Genomic DNA, 12,508 nt, shown 5'->3' on the forward strand with positions numbered 1-12,508 from the left:
GTTCCTAGTTAAGCAACATTTTGATTTGAAATTCCGTATCTCTGTTTTGAATTCCTCCTCCAATCTGTTGCATCCTTGTAACCTTCTTTGATGTGCTCCACCCTTTCTAGCTTGGCCTTCTACTTCCAAGGCCATAACCTCTGGAAAATGTTCCCTTCATATCTGTGTCTCTCTATCAGTATTTTCTCTTTTAAAACAACATTATCCCTTTGACCACAGTTTCAGTCATATGTCCTCATTCCTAATATATCATTATGCCACTTAGTGTCAGTGAAGAGCCTAAGGGTGTTTTACAACTTTATATAAGCTACATAAATACTGGTTGTTCTTATTATAGTTATAGAGATAAAACCATGCCTTAATTATTGTTACTCAGCAAAGGAAAATGTCTCATGGTTGTAATGCACTATTTAAATTCAGCCACTGTCTGGACTGCTGATTTGCAAGTGGACTAGAAATTCATTTTAATAAGGTAATTAATATTTAATCAGGACATTTTGATCTGCTGACTTTAACTACACATAAAACCAGCCCTGTCCGACATTGTGCATTAGCCTTGAATGCCAATGTATGTCTCAAATTTGCGAAAGCAAATCCATTGGGCATTGAAAGGTTATTAACATTCATGATGCTAGCTCCGGCTGAGGTTTACAATGTAGAAACAGGTATAATATAAAATGCATATCTGTTGTGCTCATTTGGTACACAGAATCTATAACATTCAAAACTAATCTGTAGATTTTGTTTTCAATTTGGGAGTATATTTTCATTGATGGATATAAATTAAGTTACTTTGTTTTACTACTGGAGGTAGTCATTGGAATTTTGTTTATTCATTTTCAAGTGGATTGGCTATCTTGTTGTAATTATTTTTTGTAAGATACTAATCTATTTCCTGACTTCTCACATTCATTGATTGTTTAATGGCTCTGTTTACTAAATGATCCCAGCATTACTGCAGATGAGGCAATAGAAATTCACTCTCACAGAGTTCACCAATCATTATGCATAAACTTGAGATATACAGAGTTTATGCGGAAAAGAGGAAAGAAAGAATTCCATTTCTTTTTGAACTCACATATGCAGATAACGTAGCTTCATATTATATACAGTTTTCTGGGAATGTAATCCATCCCTCTCCCTTGTTAACATGAGGGTCACCTGCAATGGGAGCTTGCTTTGCTGAGCATCTGCTAGAAAAAGCGGGATCTCCAAGTGGCCAGCCATTTCGGTTCTACTTCCCATTCCCATTCTGACATGTCAATCCATGGCCGCTTCTACTGCCGCAATGAGAGCACACTCAGGTTGGAGTCTGGGTAACCTCCTACCTAATGGCTTGAACGTCGATTTATCAGACTTCTGGTAATGGCCCCCATGTCCCCTCTCCCTTACTATTCACCAATCCCATTCCCCTCTCTGACCTTATCTCCTTACCTGCCCATCATCTCCCTCTGGTGCTCTTCCCCTTTCCCTTCCTTCTATGGACTTCTGTCCTCTCCTATCAGATTCCCCTTTCTCCAGTTCTTTTAGCTTTTTCACCAATCAACTTCCCAGATCTTTACTTGACCCCTTCCCCTCTCCTGGTTTCACCTATCACCGACCACCTTGTACTTCTTCCTCCCCTCCCCCTACCTACTTGTTCTGACTTCTCATCTTTTTTCCAGTCCTGATGAAGGCTCCCAGCCTGAAACATCGACTGTTTTCCATTGATGCTGCCTGAGTTGCTCCAGCATTTTGTGTGTGTTGCCTGTGTTCTCTGCTGGCATTGATTTTAACCCTGGCTGATCAGTTAATGAGAATGAAATTTGATTATATCTTTAGCTTATACATACATTTCCACTTACAAAATAAAGATATTGTAATGATTAATATCTCTCTTTGTGTCGATAAGTGATTCTGTCTGCTGTTGGAGAATTGGCATTCTGAGCACAAGAGCAGATGTGATTATGATTTTCAATTCACTTCACAAAGGACTTTTACTGTTCTTAACTTCAGGTGTGCTGTTGTGTAATTAGGTATTGAACAGGATCGGCATATTCATGAATGCTGGACTCTCATGCAAATAACCTGCAGCTCTGAACCCAAGAGGAAGCTAAAGCAGATTGAAAGTTTAAGCAGATGCATTAATACAGCTTTTATTCTTTCCTTAGGAATATGCATAATGTCTCAATACTGACTGAAGTGAGTGAAATAAAAAACATTTTATACCCTGCATAAATGTCCCTGTCTACCAACATGTGCTATAAATGCGATTATATTGGATCACAAAGTTCTTTCCATTGTTCATCATATTTATGCATCATATAAATCCAACCTTTGGGAACCTACACTATAAATAAACATTCATTCAGATCAGCTGAATCACTTAGTCCCTCTTTTCCTTCTCTGCACTAGAACTGATGCTGTCTCTGACTTCCTAAGGGTAACATAAACAGTTGCTTTTTGGCTTTCTTCCAATTCAAGCAGCTTGCTTCTTTATAATTCTTCCTTCCTGGGAGTTAACAGGGATGGAGATGCAAATGAAGAATCCAACTCATTTTTAGCAAGGTTGCATTGACGGATATTGTCTGCGTGGAACGTGGCAACTGAATAATGATTTCTATTGCCATATTTTTTTCAGATCCTGCTTGTTTGAACATTTTATAGGGATAAATTAGTTGTTTTCTTTCACACTTTATATATTTCAAGATTCTGTATTGACAAATGAAAAACATTCCCAGATTTTATCATTGAAAATGCAAACAATTTACATACATGCAGAGTCAAATTCCTGAGCTCTGTTGAACTGCCACCGAACCTATTCTTTAATTCCTTTAATGCAGCAATGGCCTTTCTACTTTCTTACACCTCTCAGTGTTATGGCTGATGTGAATACTGTGCAAAAAAATACGCGCACGTCATTTTGTCCTATGTTGTGGAATTGGCCTCAAGAAGTGGATTGGAAGTGGTGCATTGGCTTAGTAAAGTGAAATTTTGTTGACCACATTCTAAACAAATTCACCACCTCCCCTTCATCATCTGTCACTTGGAATCACTGGCATTGTAACTGCTTTTGGGATATTACCACTACAAAGTAAATGATATGTCTAGAACATGAACCCAAGGGTCTCAGTTTCATAAAACTAAAGACCTGTGGAATCTTACTGTAGCTGGATAGCTGGTGACTTTTTAAAAGCTGCCTGGTCAGGCATCAATTCTTCATTTCAGTCTAAGGAGATCTGGAGAAAGTTATTCCTGCTCATTGTGATTCTGCACTAAATGCCTTGTCTACTCTTTGATGGCTTTTAGACATAGCTTCACAATCTGCTGGTTAGGCCACACAAGCTTGCAAGTTATGCCAAATTTGCCAGCTTTCACTTGCAGTAGACACTTGGGCCCTTGAATAAAATACTCAAAGGTTTCAACTTTTCTATTTTCTGTGAAGTACTTAATAGTTACTTGTTCAGTGACAATTGGGAACACATAATCAAACTCAGAAATTGTACTTCCCTACTTGTGCAGAAAATTGGCATGGCCTAAAGAAATTCACTCCCACCCCTCCCCCCCGTCAACGTGATTTTGTTTCCGCTTGAAAGACATAATCTAATCTCCCTTACTGTAAGGTTACCCACAATAATTTGGAACGGAATATGTTTTTTCCTGGGCATCCAAACATTGAGTGAGATGTTAAAGTTATGTCTGCAGATAGGGGACAGTTGATTGGAAGGGTCGATGTAGGAAGTCGCTCACGTGGTTTTAATGGCAGTGTGGACATACGTATAATCTGCAGACTTTGATGATCTGGAGATACAAGTTCACATCCTACCACAGAAGCTGGGGACCTTGTTAATTCAATGAATCTGGAGGTATGGTGATGTAAGCTACTGAGCTCTCATTTAAAAAAAAGTCCATCAAATTCATTAGTAACCTTTAAAGAAAGAAATCTTCACTAAAACCACCGCAGATTTACTGATTAACTTCTCACTGGTCTCTGAAATGGCAAAATTTGAAATTGGCATTGAATGATGGCCATTCTAATACCCAGTAAAGTAAATCAGTAAAGAACATAGATCAGCAATCGGCCCATCCTCTTAGGAGCGGTGGCCGGCCTCAACAGGCTCCAGCTAGAAACTGCAAGGTAACACCAAGTAAAACACTGAAACAAGGTGTGTTGCATTTCACATTCATTGACCATCCATAGTGCAGATTCACAGCCTCTTCAGGAACACCTCATTCAATATGCAACTCATGGCCTTGGAGTTCTTGCAAGGGGTTCAAACAGTCAGTCAATAAAATACATCCCCGACGCAGAGGTCTGCACAGACATGCTACTATGCATTTGTTCCTCAACTTATATTTCAAGAACACGTTCCTACTTTCAGATTGCATTGAAGGAGAATTATAATTCAGTTCCTGATGGGAAACCTTTCCTATAGTGAATTCATTTCAGAAAATTTTGTGCAGCATGCCCTCAGTTTTTCAGTATCAATTCTTGGCAGGCAGCATTTATTGCTGGCAGCAAAAATGCTGGGACATTTCTAGTACAGAGACAAGCTAAAGAAAAATTGACAATACCACGATACCTTTCTTTTATTAGGAAGAGCATCAAAACATGCAGAGAACATCCTCTCTAATCTCTTACTTGACATTATTCTGTATTCTGTCTTGTTCTTTTTATCCAGTCACATGCAACCACACTCAGAAATACTATTTTTCAAATGTAAATTCACTCTGTTACTGAATAAGGAAGATGGCTAGCATTCTAACACTTAACATAGAAACATAGAAAACCTACAGCACAATACAGGTCCTTCGGCCCACAAAGTTGTGCTGAACTTTAGAAATTGCTAGGCTTACCCATAGCCCTCTATTTTTTCTAAGTTCCATGTACCTATCCAGGAGTTTCTTAAAAGACCCTATCGTATTCGCTCATCCCTTTTCTGTTAACTGAGGCCTGGAAAAGCTGCCTGCCATCGCCAGCCAAAGCACAGTATCCTGCATTCCTCTCACTGATGTTCGCTGGCAGCAACACAATTTTACATGTCAGATAATGCAGGTCATGATTTTGTTAAACTCCAGTGCAAAGTTGATAGAATACTATAATGGTGATTATCCAGTGGGTTTCCTCCACAGTCCAAAGACATACTGGTTGATAGGTCAATTGGTCTTTGTAAATTGTCCCATGATTAGGTTAAGGTTAAATCAGGGGTTGCTGGGCCGTGTGGCTTGGGGTCAGAAGGGCCTGTTCCACGCTGTATCTCAATTAAAAAAAGCACTTTCTAACCATGTGACCACATTGATGCCATCTTCAATTCTCTGCGACCGGCTCCAACTCATTCTGTGCACCCGTAAACAACTAGTGACTTGGAAAGGTGCATACACATACAACAGCAAACCTCATCCTCCCAGGTTGGCCATTCCTCAAAGTTGAAAGGAGTCCTCACAACTTGTAAAGTTGACAGGCATTTCCCTTTTTTAAAGTAAACTGATGAAAAATAGGCCTGCTCTGAAATAACCAGAAAGATAACCCATGTGAGAAAGTGTAGGCCTACAGCATTTATCTCCCCAGCAGCTGAATTGATCTCCTCTTCACACTCTGCACCATTCCTGAAAGCACCAGATCACTTGGTATTTGAGCAGTTTATTTCCAGCAACTAAATTGTAAACCAGGCTGTTCCGGGAAATGGAGGACGCACCATAGTTTTGCAATGCAGATTATATGAAGCAATGTATCAATAAAAATGTAGGCTCAACTAAGTTCAACCAAGATTCCGACAATTTACTGAAAACTAACGTGATTTCTAAAGAATGACTTCCTATTTCCATTCCTGGGATTTCCTCTTTCAGATTTTTTATCAGGAGTTAGTATACAAACTCAACTTGTTTTCTGGATTCCAGGTGTGCTCTGAAATAATCGATCTTGATAAAACTGGTCAGAACATTCTGTAAAAGTCTTTGCCATTTTCTAATGGCTTTGATCAATCCCAACTGAATTATGTTGGTACTTTTATGTAACCTATGTTGATTTTCTGGACAATGTGATTTTTTATGTAATGAATCTGGATCAGAGAAGAGCTGAGAAGGAAATCCAATTAGACTGATCTCAAAGGCACCAAGCTAGTATTCTATCTGATGGTTGTTTGTAATGTTTCCTCCCTTAGTAGTAAGAGTAGATGTCAAAGCCAAGAAATGACAACTTGACTCTCCTGTTACAAGCCTTTCTTCAAATAAGTTAACTTATGGTTCTTATACAGAGTTGTACATTTACTTCCATGTGGAAGATTACATTTAACCAACTGTATTAAAAATGTTGCTGCTTTGCTTGAGCAGATAAAATATTGCAGCTTTCTTTTAATTGAAAGTCAACCTGAAAGCTCCTTTTGGGCAGTGACAGCAGTCAGGTGGTCATAAATCCAAGGCCTGCTTTCACAGAGAATGTAATGTGCACCTTTCCTTTCTCAAACAACATTTCTGTTATTTCATATATGCATCCTTGTACCTTCAACTTACTGAATTAATGTGCGCCATTAGAGTGTGTGTAGATCAGGACTGGTTTGCGCCTGTTTTCCCGTGACTGTGAATTAAGGACTGGCATGTGTGGTGGACAGCTAAGCTGTTATCACATCCCCCAGTTCCACAAGCTATTTCAGTGAGCATCAATAGACAATAGACAATAGACAATAGGCGCAGAAGTAGACCATTCGGCCCTTCGAGCCTGCACCACCATTTTGAGATCATGGCTGATCATCTACTATCAATACCCGGTTCCTGCCTTGTCCCCATATCCCTTGATTCCCCTATCCATAAGATACCTATCTAGCTCCTTCTTGAAAGCATCCAGAGAATTGGCCTCCACTACCTAAACTCAAGGCCTCAAAACCTCAAAAATTTGTTTTTGAATGAATGAAATTAATTTATTTCAGTCAGTACAAACATAACAAAAAGCATCATTTACAATGATGATTTCATAACGATGATTTCATAGGACCAAATTACAACAAAAAACATAGATATTCTTTAAAACAGACTGAAAGGGTGTAGGCTGAAGCTACAGCTTATTACACCTATCCCTCTTACTTAACAACATTTTTGGCGTCAATCATCACATCAAAAACAAAAAAATTTCATAATCTTTTTACACAAAATCCAATAATAAGTATCATTTATTTACATTACTCCCATTCATTTTAAATCATGTATTTTATATTTGTTCATTAAATAATTTTAAAATAATTTTTAAAACTTTGAATGAAAATTTGAATGAATAGCATGGATTTGTTATTTAAGCAGAATTTGTTATTTAGTGACCTATTCAGCAAAATTTGGTGCTTCAATTCCTAATGCCATCCCAAACTAGGTAAACAGAATATCATAAGGTAATTTTCAACTTAAGCACAGGGTCCTATATAATCTCAATCAATCTCAGTGCCATTCAAATACTTCTGTAGAGCAACCGCGATTGTAGACTAGACCAGGCTCTACAAATATACAGGAGGTAGCTAATAAAGTGGCCACCAAGGATATTTCTGAATGTTTGTAGTTTTCTGCTGCTGCAGCCGATCCACTTCAAATTTCGACATGTTGTGCTTTCAGAGATGCCCTTCTGCATACCACTGTTGTAACACATGGTTATTTGAGTTATTGTTGCCTTCCTGTCAGCTTGAACCAGTCTCGCCATTCTCCTCTGACCTCTCTCATATTAACAAGGCATTTTCACCCACAAAACACCCACTTGCTGGATGTTTTTGTTGTCTTTTTTTCTTTGCACCATTCACTGTAAACTCTGAAGACTGTTGTGCATGAAAATCTGAAGAGATCAGCCATTTCTGTGATACTCATGCCACCCCATCTGGCACCATGATCAAATTAACCTAGATCACATTTCTTCCATGTGATGATGTTTGGTCTGAACAACAACTGAACCACTTGACCATGTCTGCGTGCCTTTATGCACTGAAGAGCTGCCACATGATTGGCCGATTAGATCTTTGCATTAACGAGCAGGTATACAGGCGTATCTAATAAAGTGGCAACTGATCATATGTTCTGTAATTGATAACACAAAATAAAATGCAACCATAGTGCTGTAGGGGAAAAATGTATGACCACTATGTTTGTTAAATTATTGTATAAGTCAACTACTGTCATTCAGATAAAGCAACCAGCTTAGCTTTCCTGCTCTGGTTATGTTGACTGATTCTCGGCAGCCTACACATATAGAGTATTCTTGATGGGAATAAAAATAGCTTTACTGGTGTTCTTCTGCTTAAAGTGAATACATTACAAACCCCTTTCTTTCAGGGTAATATATTTAACCCTCCTGTATTTTTCTATCAACTGTCATCAGTTGTATGAGTAATCAGTACCTGTCTCTTTACATGTTGTTCCTGTTCACCTGCTGGCTTGTTTACTCAACTTATTTAGTTTAAAATAGCTTTATATGGTAGTTTTGAGCTTCCCATAATGCTGCAGCTGAGTTGTGAATTGTCCAGTGCAAGTCAATGTAAGGGAATTTTCACTGGTGCCCTGCAGTCTGTGTCAGCTGTGAAAAGATTATTTTTTTACTGCTGACATTTCTCTTTTGATTGCCTAGTTTTGCATTACCTAGGACTCTGGGGTGTTTCAAAATCCAATAAATTTCAAAATCTATTAAATATTAAATATTTAACAGTGCATAATTATCTTGGCAACAAAATACAATCCCCTTTCATTGTTTGTGAACACCAACAGCACAGAGGCAACATGAAAATCAACAACAAACAAGAGAAATTCTGCAGAGGCTGGAAATCCAATCAACACACACAAAATGCTGGAGGAACTCAGTAGGCCAGGCAGCATCTATGGAAAAAAGTGACATTTCGGGCCAAGATCCTTTGGCAGGACTGGAGAAAAATGCTGAGGAGTAGATTTAAAAGGGAGGGGGGAAGGGAGAGAGAAACTCAAGGTGATAGGTGAAACCTGAAGGGGGAGTGTTAAAATGAGAGAGGGAAAAGGGGATGGGGAATGGTGAAGGGTGGACATTACCACATCAGATTAGAGGCTACCCTGACAGAATGTAAGGTGTTGCTCCTCCAACCTAAGTGTGGCTTCGTCACGACAGTGGATGGTCATGGATGGACATAGCAGAATCGGAGTGGGAAGTGGAATTAAAATAGTGGTCACTGGGAGATCCCACTTTTTCTGGCAGACCAGTGGGTGTTTGGTGAAGTGGTCTCCCAATCTTCACAGAGTCTCATGATACACAGGAGGCCCCACTGGGAGCACCGGACACAGTATATGACCCCAACAGACTCACAGGTGACATGTTGTCTCACCTGGAAGGACTGCCTGGGGCCCGGAATGGTAGTGAGGGAGGAGGTGTAGGGACAGCTGTAGCACTTGCTCTGCTTGCAAGGTTAAATGCCAGGAGGGAGATCAGTGGAGAGGGGCAACTCAACTAAGTGGTTAAAGACCTGAGATACCTGAAGACCCCAAGTTGCATTACTGATGATATGTCCCAGTCCACACCCTATTAATTAGCAAACACTGAAAAAGGGCACTGCATCAGAGTAAATGCATAGTGCTTTAACCAGCACAGCTATGAATCAGAAAGGTGTCCTGGGAGCTTGAACATAAAACACAGAATGTCTCAGCTGAGTTTACATTTATTAAAATTCTTAGACTTTGGAATTCAAACACTCATACACATATATGGCTACAAATTTAGATAGGGTGGTAAAGAAGGCATAAAATATGCTTGCCTTTATTAGTTGATGAATTCACTTCAAGTGTTGGGAAATTATGTTTCAGTTTTACAAAAGTAGCTAGTTTTTGGAGTATTTGGAGTCCTGCATTTAGTTCTGTTTGCCCTATTATAGAACTATGTTGAGACTTTGGAGAGAGTACAGAAGAGGTTTACCAGCTTGCTGCCTAGATTAGAGTGCATGTGCTATAAGGAGAGGTTGGAAAAACTTGGATTGTGAGAAGGGCTATGAGAAGATCTGATAGAGATTTAAAAGATATGAGAGGCATAGGTAGAGTGGACAGACAGCATCTTTCTTCCCGGAGTTGCAATGTCTAATACTTGAGGGCATGCATTTAAGGTGAGATGGTATAAGTCCAAAGGAAAAGTGTGGGTCAAGTTTTTTCATGTAGAAAGTGGTGGGAGCCTGGAGTGCACTACTGGGGTAGTGGTGAAGGCAGTACCAATCGAGGCATTGAAAAAGGTTCGGACAAGCACATCATCTGCAGGAAATGGAAGGATATGGACATTGTGTAGGCAGAGGGGATGATCTTAGATGGACTCTTTAATGAGTTCAGTGCAGCATTGTGGTCCAACAGTTCTGTTCCTTTGTTGTACTCTTCTGTGAGCTGTATGATTGATTTGAAACATAAAAATTGGTCATAAAATATGATCAGCATTTTTAATGCATAACACAGAAGAACACAAGAAAATAGGAGCCCCTCGAGCCTTCTCCCACCAGTCAATATGATCATGACTCATCTACCTGACTTCACATCTTCTGTGCCAGTTCTCAATAATCCTTAATTCGATGACATAAAATGCTTATCTGTCTCCATATCCCTCTAATGATTTGGAGTCCATTGCCCTCGGGGCAGGAAGTTCCAGAGATTAAGTTTCTATGCACCTCTGTTTTAAATGATGAGTCCTATTTTGTATCTGTGTCCCCTTGTTTGTGATTTTCCAAATAGTGGAAACATCCTGATATCAACCATGCCAAGCCCCTTAGGATCTTATATGTTTGAATGTCACCGCTTGTTTGTCTAAACTACAAGAACTATCGAACCAAACTGTCAGCCTCTCTTGATAGGACAATCCACCCATCCCAGGAATTAGCCTGGTGAATCTCCTTTTTACTGTCTTCAATGCCATTATAACTTTTTTACTTAAAGAACCAAAATAGTACACCAAATTCCACCAAAAAACCATACAACTATAACAAGCCAACTTATTTTTAAATTCCAACTCCAGCTCCTTTACAATGAAGGCTGCTTTCCTTCTTAACTACTTGATGGCCAGGTACCTAAGCATGCTTAGCCCACTGCTCTACTCTTTTCACACCCACAGGTGTGTGTCTCGGCACAGTTCAAATGCCATCTATGTCAATGACGCAACTATTGTTGGCAGAATTTCAGATGGTGGGGAGGAGGACTATAGGAGTGAGATAGATCAGCTGATTGAGTGGGTTTGCAGTAACAACCTTGCACTCAGCATCAGTAAGTCCAAAGAATTGATTGTGGACTTCAGGAAGGGGAAGTCAATGAAACACACACCAGTCCTCATTGAGAGATCAGCAGTGGAAAAGGTGAGCCATTTCAAGTTCCTGAGTATCAACATCTCTGATGATCTATCCTGGCCCACTATATTGATGCAATAACCAAGAATGCACAACAGTGACTATATTTCATTAGAATTTTGAGGAGACTTGGCATGTCACAAAGACTCTTGCAAATTTCTACAGGGAGCATCCTAAATGGATGCATCATTGTCGGGTATGGTAGAGCCTCTGCACAAGATCAAACTCAGCCAGTTCCATTCTGGGCACTAGCCTCCTCAGCACCAGGGACGTCTTCAAAAGATGATGCCTAAACAAGGAGGCATCCATCATTAAAGACACCCCCCCTCCCAATCGTCCAGGACATGCCCTCTTCTCAATGCTACCATCAAGGAGGAGGTACAGGAGTCTGAAGACACATATTCAATGTTTTCAGAACAGCTTCTTCCTTTTCACCATTGGGTTTCTGAAAAGATAATGTACACTACCTTTTCTTTGCTCTCATCTTGCACTACTTATTTAATTTAATTTTACATGTATGTGCTGTACTTCTTATTGTAACGCATAGTTTATTATATTATTATGTATTGCAATGTGTTGCTGTTGCAGAACACCAAATTTCACACCATGTGCCAGTGTTATTAAACTTGACTCTGATCCTGTTAAGTTTTTGTGATCAAGCAGTAAACCACCTGAATACCTTTGAACTTTTCTCTCCATTTAGATAACAATCTGCTTCTTGATTCCTCTTACTGAAATGCATGGCCTCACACTTCTCCACCTTGAACTCTGTTTGTCAGGGTTTTGTCCAGTTAATCAAACTATCTTTGGCTCATTTCAGAATCACAAAGCCCTTCCACCTAAAATCATATCGTTTGCAGACATAAACCTCACATTTCATTCTCTCTTCTAGTCCATTAATGTAAGCAACTGTAAACAACTTTTGGTCATGTCTACCTTTGCCTGTAATGCAAAACAAATGTATGAGCCGCTATGATAGCACAGTGGTTAGTGCATCGCCAATCAGTACTCAGTTCCCGTTGTCGTCTGTAAGGAGTTTGTATGCTTTCCTGTGAATGTGTGGGTTTTCTCCAGATGCTCCGGTTTCCCCCCATATTCCAAAGATGTATGGTTAGTGGGATCAGCGCTGGACTTGGTGCCGGGGTTCAGTTTTGAGCTCGTGAAAAAAAACCTGGAGAGGGATGGGCTCCACTAGGTTTCAGATGCCCAAGACACGCCGTACCAATCAACAC

Source organism: Hypanus sabinus, chromosome 10, assembly GCF_030144855.1.
Source record: "Hypanus sabinus isolate sHypSab1 chromosome 10, sHypSab1.hap1, whole genome shotgun sequence".
NCBI classification, from domain to species: domain Eukaryota; kingdom Metazoa; phylum Chordata; class Chondrichthyes; order Myliobatiformes; family Dasyatidae; genus Hypanus; species Hypanus sabinus.